The sequence below is a fragment of the Patiria miniata genome, unplaced genomic scaffold, assembly GCF_015706575.1.
Source record: "Patiria miniata isolate m_02_andy unplaced genomic scaffold, ASM1570657v1 HiC_scaffold_3, whole genome shotgun sequence".
Classification (NCBI taxonomy): Eukaryota; Metazoa; Echinodermata; class Asteroidea; order Valvatida; family Asterinidae; genus Patiria; species Patiria miniata.
Genome location: NW_024037069.1, coordinates 26,867,195 through 26,888,645, shown reverse-complemented (window position 1 = coordinate 26,888,645; position 21,451 = coordinate 26,867,195).

Below are 21,451 nucleotides of genomic sequence, written 5' to 3'. Positions count from 1 at the left end.
TCAGTGGGAATGTGGTTTGTGTGGTTAGTGCATAATTATTGTCTACCATTATCTACTCATTACAGTTAGTTCTATGGTATGTTGTCTATATACATGCACATGTACATCTGAAACCAAAACCTTTATTATATTTAATATTTCCTGGATGATGAGAGGATTTCCTCAGCAAGAAAATTGTGATGTGTTCTGTTAAAAAAACAAATACTATCTGTTCAATTTTTTTTCACATCTTTCCTATTTTGTAGTTGCTGGATAAATTACCATTTTTTTCTGGCCTAATGTAAAATCCTCTCCATTCAATAAAAGTGTATAACAAAGTTTCTGTGCAGAACAAGTGCAAACGTACACTCTTGCAGGGGTGTAAAATCTCAGCTTTTCCCTCACTTGCTGTGTACAAAAGTATAGGAGATCTCCAAAATTCAGCTTTTTTTTTACACCTTTTCCAGCTGTTTTCAGCTATTTTTTTTTTCAGTGGTCACTCACACCCCTGCTCTTGATCGTACACAGATTTGAAGTCGGTCTTTTAGTACCTACGGCCAAAAACATAAATTAAATGCACAGTAATGCGTTCCTATACAGAAACTATACAGACTCTAAACCTGTATTTTTCCAGTTTTTGGATTCATGGATTTCGAGGCTTCTTTTTAGCTGTAACTGCCTGGGACTGACGGACCCAAACTCAAGCGCAACACGGCTTCAAGGCCCACGGCTTCAAACAATTCCCTGGCTACTGACATTAAGGGGAAATTCTTCCCACTTCCAACGAAAGTAGACTTGGCCCCAGTCTGGTTCTGCACTTGGCCCCAGTCTGGTTCTGCACTTGGTCTGTGCAGTATGATTTAAACTAAAGTCAGACTTGAGTGGAAGTTATTTCCCGTTTCAACCAATATCTTGGCGTAAGTCGGAGCTGCACAGAACCACCACATTACAAAATGTATACGTACTCTACACAGCTGCTTGTGAACAGTAAATAAAATCTCTAATCTGCAAAACCAAAGAAAAATATCAACCGACCGACACATGTTTTTCAGGCATTTAAGGCCTTTTTCTGTACACTCCCTATTATTTACACACTATATGCCTCTGGCCAAATCTTAATAGTCCTTTTACCCAACATTTTTGCACTATTAGACTCAAAACAATAGACTGGTACCACACTGTGTGATTCTGCCCATATGGTTAAACAGGATACTAGACAAAATGGTGCCCATAAAATGTAAAATCTAAACTGAAGGTACCAAATCTTATAACTCGTAAGATTACCTGCCAATTTTTTCTTAATTTAAGCTTAACCTGTTACAATCAATGAAAGCTTCTTTTTATTTTTCCCAGTAGCTAACGATACGTTTCTCATTAAAAAAAGAAAAATTCTGCACAATATTGAAGTCTGCAGTCGGCCAATTCTACTGTAATTTAAGACAACAGTGCGTATCAGGTTGTTTTCATTTGTTTACAGCAGGTATGTACTCACTTCACGGTAAAAAAAAAAAAAAATCCTATTCCAATCCAACATGTCGTAATATATCCACATTTTATAAACAAAATTTAACATTTAGTAAAAAAATTATAAGTACAATTGAAATAAAAGATTCACATTTTAACACTTTCTGCAACCAAGGACACTTTCCTCCAACTTCCAACATTGAATATGACCGTATTTGATTTGGAAAGAGAGATTTTCTTTCAGGTTTTATTTTCCACCAGATAATCAACAATTGCAATAAGGCAAACATATTTGTGGTTACGGGCGTATTTGTTTCTTTTTTTTTTGTTCTTAAAAATGATTATTTTTTTCATGACATGAAAGATGAACGAAACAAAACATGAAATGTCTGTGACCAGTTTTACTTGTTCAGAGTATTGATCTATAAAGACTCATGAAATGGAGACCACAGTCCAAAACAATAACTTCAAAAATAAGCTTGCATCAAATCTGATGATGATCATCATCATGAGAAGATGTATGTGAGCATGAGATTCATTTATTTGGGGGAAAAAGAATACGGTTGTGACACTAGTTTTTTAAACAAGTGAGTGAACTGGGGCAAAAAAAAATGGCTACCAGCCAACTGCCATGTGATGTGCACTGATTGTGACTGGTATTCCGCAAGGGCGGATCCAGAGGGGGGGGGGGGGGGGGGGGGGCCAAAGGGGGCCATCCCCCCCCCCCAAAAAAAAAAAAAAATCATTTTTGTTTTCAGTGACTTCGCAATAAAGGCAGGCAATGAGTACACCACCATCTTTTCCTCAAAAAACGTTGGTTAAAGTGGTCAGAAATTGCCTCAGATGGCACCACAGAGCATCTAGAATCCAAAGCGCCGTAATTTTTTTGGACACACTTTTTGGGGACCAAATTTTTTTTGGCCCCCCCCCCTTAATATTGTGTTCTGGATCCGCCCTTGGTACTCAGCTAATTTTATAAGCACAAGAATCATTTGCTTAGCACAGGTAGGTGCACCAGCCAAAAAGGCTTCCATGTGTCTTCCCTCCAAAATCTGCTCCAGTTTCACTGTCGTAAGTGCAACATTTCCGAAAATTCCCCCAAATCAACAAATGCTCGCCATTATTCTTTGAAACATTTAACCCCAAGGTACATTACACCAACTGCTTTGGAACAATTTTTAACTCCAAAAAGGTTTAACACTACAAACGGATATACACTCAAAATACCGAGCTTATAATTATAACATTTCAAATGCAAGTTACAAAACACAAAAATAGTCAAATCTTTTTCTTTTTTGTAAACCTATAATATATATAATATAAAGGGTGGTATCGATCTGTGATCTTTTCTTTTAGTTTTTTTTATACAGTACAGGACTAAACTCTCAAAACGAACAACTGCAACATATTTTCTTGTTTTTTTAATGTTTATCGTATTATATACACACACCAAATATACTGTTCTTGAAAAAATGCACACGTACCACTCAAAAAACGACAACAAACTGTACAATCACAAATATTTGTTTATACAAACTTCCATCGCCGGAAATGCACACAACTCAATGGTTTTTATCAAACAGCATTACATCATGTAAAAATCAACCAAAAAAAGCAACAGGTTTGTTTTTGTATTTTCTGTATAACTATTTACAGTTTTTCATTCTGTACAATATACAAGTTTTATGATCCATCTTTACAACTATCAGACACGGTATTCTCATGCACGTTAATATACAAAATGTATTATATCCATAGTAGACAGGAATTTATTTTTTCCTCAACTAAACATGTAACAGGTTCCACAAACAAACACTCAAAAGGATATCGCTGTGACAGAGCTTTAATGATTGGACAGTCCCCCACACCCCCCCCCCCTTTCTGGTTTCGATGCTTTTGGATACATAAAAGACATCTTTGGCCCAAATAATTCTGACTACACACTTAATGACCAATTCGCACCGGGCTATTTTGACAAGAACGGATGAGGCGCGGGATTATTTTTCACTCGACCTCAAGCCAGGCGGGCTGAAGCCATCACCCTCGGGCAGCACACTCATATTTCCGGCCTCGCTCGCTGCGAGCGGGTCGCTGACAGATACTTCCGGTCTCGCTCCCTGCGTGTTTATCCGTCATCCGTTCTGAATACTGCAAACCTTTGCGTGTACACACGTCATCCGGCGCAAACTGGTTAAGTTTTCAGCGGTTACTGTGCGTTCCAATTCGACACTCTGAACTCAAGAACAATTCTGTACATGGAGGCTAGTTGTATGCTCTGTGGGGACGTGAACGCAAAACACATTTCTTAGTCATGTCATGGCAAATGTACGCACTGCAAAATCACAAAAGTCAAAGCGCATTTCAACCCCTGTTTAATTTGCTGCATATATGTTTCACGACGTCAAATGCACGTCACATTTGCATTTGCACACGCGTAAAGTATCATGGCATTAAGTTCGTGGCCATCTTCGCTTTGATATCACAGAACTTTATGGAATATGTGTGATGCTGTGCGTCCCCCCCCCCCCCCCCCCCCCCCCCCCCCCTGTGTCCAACCAATTTCACTTGCCATAACTTACAAAATCCTTTGACAAACACACAGGCCAACAACAATTCTAGTACAGTGGTTTACAAAAAACTCCCTTAATTAAACTCTTTTGGTCAAAACCATTAAATCCTAAACAAATATGACTTCTATATACAAATCAAGCAGACTTTCCCTTGCGTTTGGTTGATAAAAAGTTCACTCCTTGTCAGAAAATATTCCAGTATTGGAGTAAAAACATTGATGGATTCACACAAATAGCTGTTTGATACAGTACTTATTCTGTACAGTCATATTTTATGTACTGAACAAAAGTTGGGATTATTTCTGACCGGACGATCAATTGCGTAGCTAACAGTAGGGTGTCCACCAGAACATACATAGCATATTCATGATGCAAAGGAAATTATTCGTGCTGAGAACTTGCGAAAGTTACAATTTCAACCTTGCCGATAGTTCCGCACAGATGTTTCAAATGACGTAAATTCACCCTGCATGCACTCAACGTATGGATGTACATGTATATGCTTGTAATGACTGGGTTTTTTAATGGATATAAATGCACAAATGTACATACTTCAACCCAGTTGGCTCAGAACAAGATTTAGATTTTCAAATTGATGATAGCTGTAAAATCTTCTTGATATTGAAGATGGTGATGTGCTAATAGCGCTAAGAGTACTTTTCTTTTTTAGTGCCTGTTTTAACCCATGAACACCTCTACTACATTGTATTACATTGTACTACATTGTACTACATTGTATTACATTGAATTACATTGTATTACATCGTACTACATTGTATTACATTGTATTACACTGTATGTAATCCCTGATGAATGCATAAAAAAACATACAGTGCTGGGCGGTTTGAGGCGGTACAAGGAGCAACAGGCAGGGTGCTTGGGGAGGTTCAGGGACAAATGGGTTAAAATATCCTTAAACCTTTGGTTTCCAAAAAAAAAAAAGAAGGCATTTGGAGAAACCGAGCATATTCTGGAGGTTGTTCCCGAAACCCTGGCTACATCTGCTTGCAAGAGGCACTCAGTTTCCTCGGTTTCCGTGACGATTTCTTCTTCTTCTCCTCTACCTCGGTCAGGACCGTTTGCGGCTCCGGTATTCTTGTGGTCTCCTCCGCCTCCAACTCCTCCTGGGCATTTCTGTTGTGATTCAGAGAGAGAGCGAGACAAAAGGAGGATGAGGAATGCGATGAAAGACACTCTGATAGAAAAAAAAGGTAAATAACAATAGAATTGGTTCCCTCCAGAAATGTTACCAGTTATGGCAGCATATACTGCCTAATAAGAGGGGGTGAAGTAACAAGTCAGGTGTGTTTACAAACACAAATGCCCAGCAACCGTGACTGTTCCCATGACGTAACACCACTCTTTTAACATCAACTGACATGTACCTTGGTCACATGGAACGTTCATTGACAGCAAAAGTGTTTTTCTGTAGTTTTTTATATGAATTAATCCCTATGATTTTACAATAAATACATGATTTCTATTGATTTTTAGCCACTGTGACCTTGACCCTTGACCTTTCGACCCCCAATGCAATAGGCTTCTTCGGATTACCAAGAACAATCCACAAACCAAATTTGAAGTTTACATGTAAAGTATTTCTCAAGTTATCCACTGACAAAATTTCTTTGTTTTAGCCACTGTGACCTTGACCCTTGACCTTTCGGCCCCAAATGCAATAGGCTGCTTAGGATTGCCAAGAACAATACACAAACCAAATTTGAAGTTCATATGATAAGTATTTCTCAAGTTATCGCGCTGACAAGATTTATCCGGACAAACACACCCCATCCACACACGCTGAATCACCCACATGTGTAAATGCCGGCAATCGTGGACGCCCAATTTTCCCTAATCCACTTTCCTTTGTTTGTACTTCAACTTTTAGCGACAGCTCTCATTGGTTTTGTACACGATTTGAGATCGTGGACGTTCGGTCAATCGTGGACGTATTGTTTGCGCCCCAATTCTTTTGACCTACGTCCACGATTGGCGGTCTTTACATACTCACACACACCCACCCACGGAAAGACAAGGCGGAAACAGAATGCCCCTTCGGCTTAGCCACAGGGCATAAAAAGACAGTTTTTGACCCAAAAATACAACTTCACCAAATTTCCTCAAAAGTTCATTTGAGGTGCCTAAAGGCCAGAATTGCATTACCTGAAGAGTTCAACTCATTACATTCAGTATCCAGTGAGAAAAGAAAAATGTTAGATTTTTAAAAAAAATGCCCCCAAAACTTCAACGTTATCCATAGCCGGCATCATCGAAAAAGTCAGTTTTGGACCCAAAATCCAACTTCACCAAATTTCCTCAAAAGTTCACACGAGGTGCCTAGAGGCCAGAATTGAATTCCCTGAAGGGTTCAAGTCATACATTCAGTATCCAGCAAGAAAAGAAAAACTTTTGATTTTTCACAAAATGCCCCCAAAACTTTAACGTTTTCCATAGCCGGCATCATCGAAAAAGTCAGATTTTGACCAAAAATCCAACTTCACCAAATTTCCTCAAAAGTTCACACGAGGTGCCTAGAGGCCAGAATTGAATTCCCTGAAGAGTTCAACTCATTACATTCAGTATCCAGTGAGAAAAGAAAACTTTTTTATTTTTTACAAAATGCCCCCAAAACTTCAACGTTATCCATAGCCGGCATCATCGAAAAAGTCAGTTTTGGACCCAAAAATCCAACTTCACCAAATTTACTAAAAGTTCACACGAGTTGCCTAGAGGCCAGAATTGAATTCTCGGAAGAGTTCAACTCATCACATTCAGTATCCAGTGAGAAAAGAAAAATTTTTGTTTTTTTACAAAATGCCCCCAAAACTTCAACGTTTTCCATAGCCGGCATCATCGAAAAAGGCAGATTTTGACCAAAAATCCAACTTCACCAAATTTGCTCAAAAGTTCACACGAGGTGCCTAGAGACCAGAACTGAATTCCCGGAAGAGTTCAACTCATCACATTCAGTATCCAGTGAGAAAAGAAAACTTTTGGTTTTTTACAAAATGCCCCCAAACTTCAACGTTTTCCATAGCCGGCATCATCAAAAAAGTCAGTTTTTGACCCAAAAATCCAACTTCACCAAATTTCCTCAAAAGTTCACACGAGTTGCCTAGAGGCCAGAATTGAATTCTTGGAAGAGTTCAACGCATCACATTCAGTATCCAGTGAGAAAAAAAAAACTTTTTGGTTTTTTACAAAATGCCCCCAAAATTTCAACGTTTTCCATAGCCGGCATCATCGAAAAAGTAAGATTTGACCCAAAAATCAAACTTCACCAAATTTCCTTCAAAAGTTCACACGAGGTGCCTAGAGGCCAGAATTGAATTTCCGGAAGAGTTCAACTCATCACATTCAGTATCCAGTGAGAAAAAAACTTTTTGATTTTTTACAAAATGCCCCCAAAACTTCTACGTTTTCCATAGCCGGCATCATCGAAAAAGTCAGATTTTGACCCAAAAATCCAACTTCACCAAAGTTCCTCAAAAGTTCACACGAGGTGCCTAGAGGCCAGAATTGAATTCCCTGAAGAGTTCAAATCATCACATTCAGTATCCAGTGAGAAAAGAAAACTTTTTGATTTTTCCAAATGCCCCAAAACTTCAACGTTTTCCATAGCCGGCATCATCAAAAAAGTCAGTTTTTGAGCCAAGAAATCAACTTCACCAAATTTTCTCAAAAGTTCACACGAGGTGCCTAGAGGCCAGAATTGAATTCCCTGAAGAGTTCAACTCATACATTCAGTATCCAGTGAGAAAAGAAAACTTTTTGGTTTTTACAAAATGCCCCCAAAACTTCAACGTTTTCCATAGCCGGCATCATCGAAAAGTCAGATTTTGACCCAAAAATCCAACTCCACCAAATTTCCTCAAAAGTTCACACGAGGTGCCAAGAGGCCAGAATTGAATTCCCGTAAGAGTTCAACTCATTACATTCAGTATCCAGTGAGAAAAGAAAACTTTTTGATTTTTCACAAAATGCCCCAAAACTTCAACGTTTTCCATAGCCGGCATCATCGAAAAAGTCAGAGTTTTTGACCCAAGAATCCAACTTCACCAAATTTCCTCAAAAGTTCACACAAGTTGCCTAGAGGCCAGAATTGAATTCCCTGAAGAGTTCAACTCATCACATTCAGTATCCAGTGAGAAAGAAAACCTTTTGATTTTTTCACAAAATGACCCAAAACTTCAACGTTTTCCATAGCCGGCATCATCGAAAAAGTCAGATTTTGACCCAAAAATCCAACTTCACCAAATTTCCTCAAAAGTTCACACGAGGTGCCTAGAGGCCAGAATTGAATTCCCTGAAGAGTTCAACTAATTACATTCAGTATCCAGTGAGAAAAGAAAACTTTTTTTATTTTCTACAAAATGCCCCCAAAACTTCAACGTTTTCCATAGCCGGCATCATCGAAAAAGTCAGATTTTGACCAAAAATCCAAAAATCCAACTTCACCAATTTCCTCAAAAGTTCACACGAGGTGCCTAGAGGCCAGAATTGAATTCTGAAGAGTTCAACTCATCACATTCAGTATCCAGTGAGAAAAAGAAAACTTTTTTTTGTTTTTTACAAAATGCCCCCAAAACTTCAACGTTTTCCATAGCCGGCATCATCGAAAAAGTCAGTTTTTGACCCAAAAATCCAACTTCACCAAATTTCCTCAAAAGTTCACACGAGGTGCCTAGAGGCCAGAATTGAATTCCCGGAAGAGTTCAACTCATCACATTCAGTATCCAGTGAGAAAAGAAAACTTTTTGATTTTTCACAAAATGCCCCAAAACTTCAACGTTTTCCATAGCCGGCATCATCGAAAAAGTCAGATTTTGACCCAAAATCCAACTTCACCAAATTTCCTCAAAAGTTCACACGAGGTGCCTAGAGGCCAGAATTGAATTCCCTGAAGAGTTCAACTCATTACATTCAGTATCCAGTGAGAAAAGAAAACTTTTTGATTTTTTACAAAATGCCCCCAAAACTTCAACGTTTTCCATAGCCGGCATCATCGAAAAAGTCAGTTTTGGACCCAAAAATCCAACTTCACAAATTTACTCAAAAGTTCACACGAGTTGCCTAGAGGCCAGAATTGAATTCTGAAGAGTTCAACTCATCACATTCAGTATCCAGTGAGAAAAAGAAAACTTTTTGGTTTTTTACAAAATGCCCCCAAAACTTCAACGTTTTCCATAGCCGGCATCATCGAAAAAGTCAGTTTTGACCCAAAAATCCAACTTCACCAAATTTCCTCAAAAGTTCACACGAGGTGCCTAGAGGCCAAAATTGAATTCCCTGAAGAGTTCAACTCATCACATTCAGTATCCAGTGAGAGAAAGAAAACTTTTTGATTTTTTCACAAAATGCCCCCAAAACTTCAACGTTTTCCATAGCCGGCATCATCGAAAAAGTCAGTTTTGACCCAAAAATCCAACTTCACCAAATTTCCTCAAAAGTTCACACGAGGTGCCTAGAGGCCAGAATTGAATTCCCTGAAGAGTTCAACTCATTACATTCAGTATCCAGTGAGAAAAGAAAACTTTTTGATTTTTAACAAAATGCCCCAAAACTTCAACGTTTTCCATAGCCGGCATCATCGAAAAAGTCAGTTTTGGACCCAAAAATCCAACTTCACCAAATTACTAAAAAGTTCACACGAGGTGCCTAGAGGCCAGAATTGAATTCCCTGAAGAGTTCAACTCATCACATTCAGTATCCAGTGAGAAAAAGAAAACTTTTTGTTTTTTACAAAATGCCCCCAAAACTTCAACGTTTTCCATAGCCGGCATCATCGAAAAAGTCAGATTTTTGACCCAAAAATCCAACTTCACCAAATTTCCTCAAAAGTTCACACGAGGTGCCTAGAGGCCAGAATTGAATTCCCTGAAGAGTTCAACTCATTACATTCAGTATCCAGTGAGAAAAGAAAACTTTTTGATTTTTCACAAAATGCCCCCAAAACTTCAACGTTTTCCATAGCCGGCATCATCGAAAAAGTCAGTTTTTGACCCAAAAATCCAACTTCACCAAATTTGCTCAAAATTCACACGAGGTGCCTAGAGGCCAGAATTGAATTCCCTGAAGAGTTCAACTCATTACATTCAGTATCCAGTGAGAAAAGACAACTTTTGATTTTTTACAAAATGCCCCCAAAACTTCAACGTTTTCCATAGCCGGCATCATCGAAAAAGTCAGATTTTGACCCAAAAATCCAACTTCACCAAATTTGCTCAAAAGTTCACACGAGGTGCCTAGAGCCAGAATTGAATTCCCGGAAGAGTTCAACTCATCACATTCAGTATCCAGTGAGAAAAGAAAACTTTTGTTTTTTTACAAAATGCCCCAAAACTTCAACGTTTTCCATAGCCGGCATCATCAAAAAAGTCAGTTTTTGACCCAAAAATCCAACTTCACCAAATTTCCTCAAAAGTTCACACGAGTTGCCTAGAGGCCAGAATTGAATTCCTGAAGAGTTCAACTCATCACATTCAGTATCCAGTGAGAAAAAAAAACTTTTTGTTTTTTTACAAAATGCCCCCAAAATTTCAACGTTTTCCATAGCCGGCATCATCGAAAAAGTCAGATTTTGACCCAAAATCAACTTCACCAAATTTCCTCAAAAGTTCACACGAGGTGCCTAGAGGCCAGAATTGAATTCCTGAAGAGTTCAACTCATCACATTCAGTATCCAGTGAGAAAAGACAACTTTTTGATTTTTTACAAAATGCCCCCAAAACTTCAACGTTTTCCATAGCCGGCATCATCGAAAAAGTCAGATTTTGACCCAAAAATCCAACTTCACCAAATTTCCTCAAAAGTTCACACGAGGTGCCTAGAGGCCAGAATTGAATTCCCTGAAGAGTTCAACTCATTACATTCAGTATCCAGTGAGAAAAGAAAACTTTTTGATTTTTACAAAATGCCCCCAAAACTTCAACGTTTTCCATAGCCGGCATCATCGAAAAAGTCAGATTTTGACCCAAAAATCCAACTTCACCAAATTTCCTCAAAAGTTCACACGAGGTGCCTAGAGGCCAGAATTGAATTCCCTGAAGAGTTCAACTCATCACATTCAGTATCCAGTGAGAAAAGAAAACTTTTTGTTTTTTTTACAAAATGCCCCAAAACTTCAACGTTTTCCATAGCCGGCATCATCAAAAAAGTCAGTTTTTGACCCAAAAATCCAACTTCACCAAATTTCCTCAAAAGTTCACACGAGTTGCCTAGAGGCCAGAATTGAATTCCTGAAGAGTTCAACTCATCACATTCAGTATCCAGTGAGAAAAAACAACTTTTTGGTTTTTACAAAATGCCCCCAAACTTCAACGTTTTCCATAGCCGGCATCATCGAAAAAGTCAGATTTTGACCCAAAAATCCAACTTCACCAAATTTCCTCAAAAGTTCACACGAGGTGCCTAGAGGCCAGAATTGAATTCCCTGAAGAGTTCAACTCATCACATTCAGTATCCAGTGAGAAAAAAAACTTTTTGATTTTTTACAAAATGCCCCCAAAACTTCAACGTTTTCCATAGCCGGCATCATCGAAAAAGTCAGTTTTGACCCAAAAATCCAACTTCACCAAATTCCTCAAAAGTTCACACGAGGTGCCTAGAGGCCAGAATTGAATTCCCTGAAGAGTTCAACTCATCACATTCAGTATCCAGTGAGAAAAGAAAACTTTTGATTTTTTACAAAATGCCCCCAAACTTCAACGTTTTCCATAGCCGGCATCATCAAAAAGTCAGTTTTTGAGCCAAAAATCCAACTTCACCAAATTTTCTCAAAAGTTCACACGAGGTGCCTAGAGGCCAGAATTGAATTCCCTGAAGAGTTCAACTCATTACATTCAGTATCCAGTGAGAAAAGAAAACTTTTTGATTTTTTACAAAATGCCCCAAAACTTCAACGTTTTCCATAGCCGGCATCATCGAAAAAGTCAGATTTTGACCCAAAAATCCAACTCACCAAATTCCTCAAAAGTTCACACGAGGTGCCTAGAGGCCAGAATTGAATTCCCGAAGAGTTCAACTCATTACATTCAGTATCCAGTGAGAAAAGAAAACTTTTTGATTTTTCACAAAATGCCCCAAAACTTCAACGTTTTCCATAGCCGGCATCATCAAAAAAGTCAGTTTTTGACCCAAAAATCCAACTTCACCAAATTTCCTCAAAAGTTCACACAAGGTGCCTAGAGGCCAGAATTGAATTCCCTGAAGAGTTCAACTCATCACATTCAGTATCCAGTGAGAAGAAAACCTTTTGATTTTTTACAAAATGACCCCAAAACTTCAACGTTTTCCATAGCCGGCATCATCGAAAAAGTCAGTTTTGACCCAAAAATCCAACTTCACCAAAGTTCCTCAAAAGTTCACACGAGGTGCCTAGAGGCCAGAATTGAATTCCCTGAAGAGTTCAAATCATCACATTCAGTATCCAGTGAGAAAAGAAAACTTTTTGATTTTTTACAAAATGCCCCCAAAACTTCAACGTTTTCCATAGCCGGCATCATCGAAAAAGTCAGTTTTGACCCAAAAATTCAACTTCACCAAATTTCTCAAAAGTTCACACGAGGTGCCTAGAGGCCAGAATTGAATTCCTGAAGAGTTCAACTCATTACATTCAGTATCCAGTGAGAAAGAAAAACTTTTTTTTTTTTTACAAAATGCCCCAAAACTTCAACGTTTTCCATAGCCGGCATCATCGAAAAAGTCAGATTTTGACCCAAAAATCCAACTTCACCAAATTTCCTCAAAAGTTCACACGAGGTGCCTAGAGGCCAGAATTGAATTCCCGAAGAGTTCAACTCATTACATTCAGTATCCAGTGAGAAAAGAAAACTTTTTGATTTTTCACAAAATGCCCCCAAAACTTCAACGTTTTCCATAGCCGGCATCATCAAAAGTCAGTTTTTGACCCAAAAATCCAACTTCACCAAATTTCCTCAAAAGTTCACACAAGTGCCTAGAGGCCAGAATTGAATTCCCTGAAGAGTTCAACTCATTACATTCAGTATCCAGTGAGAAAAGAAAACTTTTTGATTTTTTACAAAATGCCCCCAAAACTTCAACGTTTTCCATAGCCGGCATCATCGAAAAAGTCAGTTTTTGACCCAAAAATCCAACTTCACCAAATTTACTCAAAAGTTCACACGAGTTGCCTAGAGGCCAGAATTGAATTCTCTGAAGAGTTCAACTCATCACATTCAGTATCCAGTGAGAAAAGAAAACTTTTGGTTTTTTACAAAATGCCCCCAAAACTTCAACGTTTTCCATAGCCGGCATCATCAAAAAAGTCAGTTTTTGACCCAAAAATCCAACTTCACCAAATTTCCTCAAAAGTTCACACGAGGTGCCTAGAGGCCAGAATTGAATTCCCTGAAGAGTTCAACTCATTACATTCAGTATCCAGTGAGAAAAGAAAACTTTTTGATTTTTTACAAAATGCCCCCAAAACTTCAACGTTTTCCATAGCCGGCATCATCGAAAAAGTCAGATTTTGACCCAAAAATCCAACTTCACCAAATTTACTCAAAAGTTCACACGAGGTGCCTAGAGGCCAGAATTGAATTCCCTGAAGAGTTCAACTCATCACATTCAGTATCCAGTGAGAAAAAGAAAACTTTTTGGTTTTTTACAAAATGCCCCAAAACTTCAACGTTTTCCATAGCCGGCATCATCGAAAAAGTCAGTTTTTGACCCAAAAATCCAACTTCACCAAATTTCCTCAAAAGTTCACACGAGTTGCCTAGAGGCCAGAATTGAATTCCCTGAAGAGTTCAACTCATCACATTCAGTATCCAGTGAGAAAAGAAAAACTTTTGATTTTTTACAAAATGCCCCCAAAACTTCAACGTTTTCCATAGCCGGCATCATCGAAAAAGTCAGATTTTGACCCAAAAATCCAACTTCACCAAATTTCCTCAAAAGTTCACACGAGGTGCCTAGAGGCCAGAATTGAATTCCCTGAAGAGTTCAACTCATTACATTCAGTATCCAGTGAGAAAAGAAAACTTTTTGATTTTTTACAAAATGCCCCCAAAACTTCAACGTTTTCCATAGCCGGCATCATCGAAAAAGTCAGTTTTGGACCCAAAAATCCAACTTCACAAAATTTCCTCAAAAGTTCACACGAGGTGCCTAGAGGCCAAAATTGAATTCCCTGAAGAGTTCAACTCATCACATTCAGTATCCAGTGAAAAAGAAAACTTTTTGATTTTTACAAAATGCCCCCAAAACTTCAACGTTTTCCATAGCCGGCATCATCGAAAAAGTCAGATTTTGACCCAAAAATCCAACTTCACCAAATTTCCTCAAAAGTTCACACGAGGTGCCTAGAGGCCAGAATTGAATTCCCTGAAGAGTTCAACTCATTAATTCAGTATCCAGTGAGAAAAGAAAACTTTTTGATTTTTTACAAAATGCCCCCAAAACTTCAACGTTTTCCATAGCCGGCATCATCGAAAAAGTCAGATTTTGACCCAAAAATCCAACTTCACCAAATTTTCTCAAAAGTTCACACGAGGTGCCTAGAGGCCAGAATTGAATCCCTGAAGAGTTCAACTCACTACATTCAGTATCCAGTGAGAAAAGAAAACTTTTTGATTTTTTACAAAATGCCCCAAAACTTCAACGTTTTCCATAGCCGGCATCATCGAAAAAGTCAGTTTTGGACCAAAAATCCAACTTCACCAAATTTCCTCAAAAGTTCACACGAGGTGCCTAGAGGCCAGAATTGAATTCCCTGAAGAGTTCAACTCATCACATTCAGTATCCAGTGAGAAAAGAAAGCTTTTGATTTTTACAAAATGCCCCCAAAACTTCAACGTTTTCCATAGCCGGCATCATCGAAAAAGTCAGTTTTTGACCCAAAAATCCAACTTCACCAAATTTCCTCAAAAGTTCACACGAGGTGCCTAGAGGCCAGAATTGAATTCCCTGAAGAGTTCAACTCATCACATTCAGTATCCAGTGAGAAAAAAAACTTTTTGATTTTTTACAAAATGCCCCCAAAACTTCAACGTTTTCCATAGCCGGCATCATCGAAAAAGTCAGTTTTGGACCCAAAAATCCAACTTCACAAAATTTCCTCAAAAGTTCACACGAGGTGCCTAGAGGCCAGAATTGAATTCCCGGAAGAGTTCAACTCATCACATTCAGTATCCAGTGAAAAAGAAAACTTTTAGATTTTTTACAAAATGCCCCCAAAACTTCAACGTTTTCCATAGCCGGCATCATCGAAAAAGTCAGTTTTGACCAAAAATCCAACTTCACCAAATTTTCTCAAAAGTTCACACGAGGTGCCTAGAGGCCAGAATTGAATTCCCTGAAGAGTTCAACTCATTACATTCAGTATCCAGTGAAAAAAGAAAACTTTTTGATTTTTTACAAAATGACCCCAAAACTTCAACGTTTTCCATAGCCGGCATCATCGAAAAAGTCAGTTTTGGACCAAAAATCCAACTTCACCAAATTTCCTCAAAAGTTCACACGAGGTGCCTAGAGGCCAGAATTGAATTCCCGGAAGAGTTCAACTCATCACATTCAGTATCCAGTGAGAAAAGAAAACTTTTTGATTTTTACAAAATGCCCCCAAAACTTCAACGTTTTCCATAGCCGGCATCATCGAAAAAGTCAGTTTTTGACCCAAAAATCCAACTTCACCAAATTTCCTCAAAAGTTCACACGAGGTGCCTAGAGGCCAGAATTGAATTCCCTGAAGAGTTCAACTCATCACATTCAGTATCCAGTGAGAAAAGAAAACTTTTTGATTTTTTACAAAATGCCCCCAAACTTCAACGTTTTCCATAGCCGGCATCATCGAAAAAGTCAGATTTTGACCCAAAAATCCAACTTCACCAAATTTCCTCAAAAGTTCACACGAGGTGCCTAGAGGCCAGAATTGAATTCCCTGAAGAGTTCAACTCATACATTCAGTATCCAGTGAGAAAAGAAAACTTTTGATTTTTTACAAAATGCCCCCAAAACTTCAACGTTTTCCATAGCCGGCATCATCGAAAAAGTCAGTTTTGACCCAAAAATCCAACTTCACCAAATTTCCTCAAAAGTTCACACGAGGTGCCTAGAGGCCAGAATTGAATTCCCTGAAGAGTTCAACTCATTACATTCAGTATCCAGTGAGAAGAAAAATTTTTGATTTTTTACAAAATGCCCCAAAACTTCAACGTTTTCCATAGCCGGCATCATCGAAAAAGTCAGATTTTGACCCAAAAATCCAACTTCAACCAAATTTCTCAAAAGTTCACACGAGGTGCCTAGAGGCCAGAATTGAATTCCCTGAAGAGTTCAACTCATTACATTCAGTATCCAGTGAGAAAAGAAAACTTTTTGATTTTTTACAAAATGCCCCCAAAACTTCAACGTTTTCCATAGCCGGCATCATCGAAAAAGTCAGTTTTTGACCAAAAATCCAACTTCACCAAATTTCCTCAAAAGTTCACACGAGTTGCCTAGAGGCCAGAATTGAATTCCTGAAGAGTTCAACTCATCACATTCAGTATCCAGTGAGAAAAAAAACTTTTGATTTTTTACAAAATGCCCCCAAAACTTCAACGTTTTCCATAGCCGGCATCATCGAAAAAGTCAGATTTTGACCCAAAAATCAACTTCACCAAATTCCTCAAAAGTTCACACGAGGTGCCTAGAGGCCAAAATTGAATTCCCTGAAGAGTTCAACTCATCATATTCAGTATCCAGTGAGAAAAGAAAACTTTTTGGTTTTTACAAAATGCCCCCAAAACTTCAACGTTTTCCATAGCCGGCATCATCGAAAAAGTCAGATTTTGACCCAAAAATCCAACTTCACCAAATTTCCTCAAAAGTTCACACAGTGCCTAGAGGCCAGAATTGAATTCTCTGAAGAGTTCAACTCATCACATTCAGTATCCAGTGAGAAAAGAAAACTTTTTGATTTTTTCACAAAATGCCCCCAAAACTTCAACGTTTTCCATAGCCGGCATCATCGAAAAAGTCAGATTTTGACCCAAAAATCCAACTTCACCAAATTTCCTCAAAAGTTCACACGAGGTGCCTAGAGGCCAGAATTGAATTCTCGGAAGAGTTCAACTCATCACATTCAGTATCCAGTGAGAAAAGAAAACTTTGTTTTTTTTACAAAATTCCCCAAAACTTCAACGTTTTCCATAGCCGGCATCATCGAAAAAGTCAGATTTTGACCCAAAAATCCAACTTCACCAAATTTCCTCAAAAGTTCACACGAGGTGCCTAGAGGCCAGAATTGAATTCCCTGAAGAGTTCAACTCATTACATTCAGTATCCAGTGAGAAAAAAAACTTTTTGATTTTTTACAAAATGCCCCAAAACTTCAACGTTTTCCATAGCCGGCATCATCGAAAAAGTCAGTTTTGGACCCAAAAATCCAACTTCACCAAATTTCCTCAAAAGTTCACACGAGGTGCCTAGAGGCCAGAATTGAATTCCCTGAAGAGTTCAACTCATCACATTCAGTATCCAGTGAGAAAAGAAACTTTTTGATTTTTTACAAAATTCCCCAAAACTTCAACGTTTTCCATAGCCGGCATCATCGAAAAAGTCAGATTTTGACCCAAAAATCCAACTTCACCAAATTTCCTCAAAAGTTCACACAATGTGCCTAGAGGCCAGAATTGAATTCCTGAAGAGTTCAACTCATTACATTCAGTATCCAGTGAGAAAAAAAAAACTTTTTGATTTTTTACAAAATGCCCCCGAAACTTCAACGTTTTCCATAGCCGGCATCATCGAAAAAGTCAGTTTTGGACCCAAAAATCCAACTTCACCAAATTTACTCAAAAGTTCACACGAGGTGCCTAGAGGCCAGAATTGAATTCCCTGAAGAGTTCAACTCATCACATTCAGTATCCAGTGAGAAAAGAAACTTTTTGATTTTTCACAAAATGCCCCCAAAACTTCAACGTTTTCCATAGCCGGCATCATCGAAAAAGTCAGATTTTGACCCAAAAATCCAACTTCACCAAATTGCTCAAAATTCACACGAGTGTGCCTAGAGGCCAGATTGAATTCCCTGAAGAGTTCAACTCATTACATTCAGTATCCAGTGAGAAAAGAAAACTTTTTGATTTTTTACAAAATGCCCCAAAACTTCAACGTTTTCCATAGCCGGCATCATCAAAAAAGTCAGTTTTGGACCCAAAAATCCAACTTCACCAAATTTCTCAAAAGTTCACACGAATTGCCTAGAGGCCAGAATTGAATTCCCTGAAGAGTTCAACTCATCACATTCAGTATCCAGTGAGAAAAAAAAACTTTTGGTTTTTTTAAAAATGCCCCCAAAACTTCAACGTTTCCATAGCCGGCATCATCGAAAAAGTCAGATTTTGACCCAAAAATCAAACTTCACCAAATTTCCTCAAAGATTCACACGAGGTGCCTAGAGGCCAGAATTGAATTCCGAAGAGTTCAACTCATCACATTCAGTATCCAGTGAGAAAAGAAACTTTTTTTTTTTACAAAATCGCCCCAAAACTTCAACGTTTTCCATAGCCGGCATCATCGAAAAAGTCAGTTTTGGACCCAAAATCCAACTTCACCAAATTTCTTCAAAAGTTCACACGAGTTGCCTAGAGGCCAGAATTGAATTCCTGAAGAGTTCAACTCATCACATTCAGTATCCAGTGAGAAAAGAAAACTTTTGGTTTTTTTACAAAATGCCCCCAAAACTTCAACGTTTTCCATAGCCGGCATCATCGAAAAAGTCAGTTTTGACCCAAAAATCCAACTTCACCAAATTTCCTCAAAAGTTCACACGAGGTGCCTAGAGGCCAGAATTGAATTCCCGGAAGAGTTCAACTCATCACATTCAGTATCCAGTGAGAAAAGAAAGCTTTTTGATTTTTTACAAAATGCCCCCAAAACTTCAACGTTTTCCATAGCCGGCATCATCGAAAAAGTCAGATTTGACCCAAAAATCCAACTTCACCAAATTTCCTCAAAAGTTCACACGAGGTGCCTAGAGGCCAGAATTGAATCCCTGAAGAGTTCAACTCATTACATTCAGTATCCAGTGAGAAAAGAAAACTTTTTGATTTTTTACAAAATGCCCCAAAACTTCAAAGTTTTCCATAGCCGGCATCATCGAAAAAGTCAGTTTTGGACCCAAAAATCCAACTTCACCAAATTTCCTCAAAGTTCACACGAGTGCCTAGAGGCCAGAATTGAATTCCCTGAAGAGTTCAACTCATCACATTCAGTATCCAGTGAGAAAAGAAAACTTTTTGTTTTTTACAAAATGCCCCAAAACTTCAACGTTTTCCATAGCCGGCATCATCGAAAAAGTCAGATTTTGACCCAAAAATCCAACTTCACCAAATTCCTCAAAAGTTCACACAGGTGCCTAGAGGCCAGAATTGAATTCCCTGAAGAGTTCAACTCATTACATTCAGTATCCAGTGACAAAAAAAACTTTTTGATTTTTTACAAAATGCCCCCGAAACTTCAACGTTTTCCATAGCCGGCATCATCGAAAAAGTCAGTTTTGGACCCAAAAATCCAACTTCACCAAATTTCCTCAAAAGTTCACACGAGGTGCCTAGAGGCCAGAATTGAATTCCTGAAGAGTTCAACTCATCACATTCAGTATCCAGTGAGAAAAGAAAACTTTTTGATTTTTTACAAAATGCCCCCAAAACTTCAACGTTTTCCATAGCCGGCATCATCGAAAAAGTCAGTTTTTGACCCAAAAATCCAACTTCACCAAATTTCCTCAAAAGTTCACACGAGGTGCCTAGAGGCCAGAATTGAATTCCCTGAAGAGTTCAACTCATTACATTCAGTATCCAGTGAGAAAAGAAAAACTTTTTGATTTTTTACAAAATGCCCCAAAACTTCAACGTTTTCCATAGCCGGCATCATCGAAAAAGTCAGTTTTGGACCAAAAATCCAACTTCACCAAATTTCCTCAAAAGTTCACACGAGTGCCTAGAGGCCAGAATTGAATTCCCGGAAGAGTTCAACTCATCACATTCAGTATCCAGTGAGAAAAGAAACTTTTTGTTTTTTACAAAATGCCCCAAAACTTCAACGTTTTCCATAGCCGGCATCATCGAAAAAGTCAGTTTTGACCCAAAAATCCAACTTCACCAAATTTCCTCAAAAGTTCACACGATGTGCCTAGAGGCCAGAATTGAATTCCTGAAGAGTTCAACTCATTACATTCAGTATCCAGTGAGAAAAAAACTTTTGATTTTTTTACAAAATGCCCCGAAACTTCAACGTTTTCCATAGCCGGCATCATCGAAAAAGTCAGTTTGGACCCAAAAATCCAACTTCACAAAATTTCCTCAAAAGTTCACACGAGGTGCCTAGAGGCCAGAATTGAATTCCCGGAAGAGTTCAACTCATCACATTCAGTATCCAGTGAGAAAAGAAAACTTTTTGATTTTTTACAAAATGCCCCCAAAACTTCAACGTTTTCCATAGCCGGCATCATCGAAAAAGTCAGTTTTTGACCCAAAAATCCAACTTCACCAAATTTGCTCAAAAGTTCACACGAGGTGCCTAGAGGCCAGAATTGAATTCCCTGAAGAGTTCAACTCATTACATTCAGTATCCAGTGAGAAAAGAAAACTTTTTGATTTTTTACAAAATGCCCCCAAAACTTCAACGTTTTCCATAGCCGGCATCATCAAAAAAGTCAGTTTTGACCCAAAAATCCAACTTCACCAAATTTCCTCAAAAGTTCACACGAGGTGCCTAGAGGCCAGAATTGAATTCTCGGAAGAGTTCAACTCATCACATTCAGTATCCAGTGAGAAAAAAAAACTTTTTGATTTTTTACAAAATGCCCCCAAAACTTCAACGTTTTCCATAGCCGGCATCATCGAAAAAGTCAGTTTTGACCCAAAAATCCAACTTCACCAAATTCCTCAAAAGTTCACACGAGGTGCCTAGAGGCCAGAATTGAATTCCCGAAGAGTTCAACTCATCACATTCAGTATCCAGTGAGAAAAGAAAACTTTTGTTTTTTTACAAAATCCCCAAAACTTCAACGTTTCCATAGCCGGCATCATCGAAAAAGTCAGTTTTGACCCAAAAATCCAACTTCACCAAATTTCCTCAAAAGTTCACACGAGGTGCCTAGAGGCCAGAATTGAATTCCCGGAAGAGTTCAACTCATCACATTCAGTATCCAGTGAGAAAAGAAAACTTTTGATTTTTTACAAAATGCCCCCAAAACTTCAACGTTTCCATAGCCGGCATCATCGAAAAAGTCAGTTTTTGACCCAAAAATCCAACTTCACCAAATTTCCTCAAAAGTTCACACGAGGTGCCTAGAGGCCAGAATTGAATCCCGGAAGAGTTCAACTCATCACATTCAGTATCCAGTGAGAAAAGAAAACTTTTTGATTTTTACAAAATGCCCCCAAAACTTCAACGTTTTCCATAGCCGGCATCATCGAAAAAGTCAG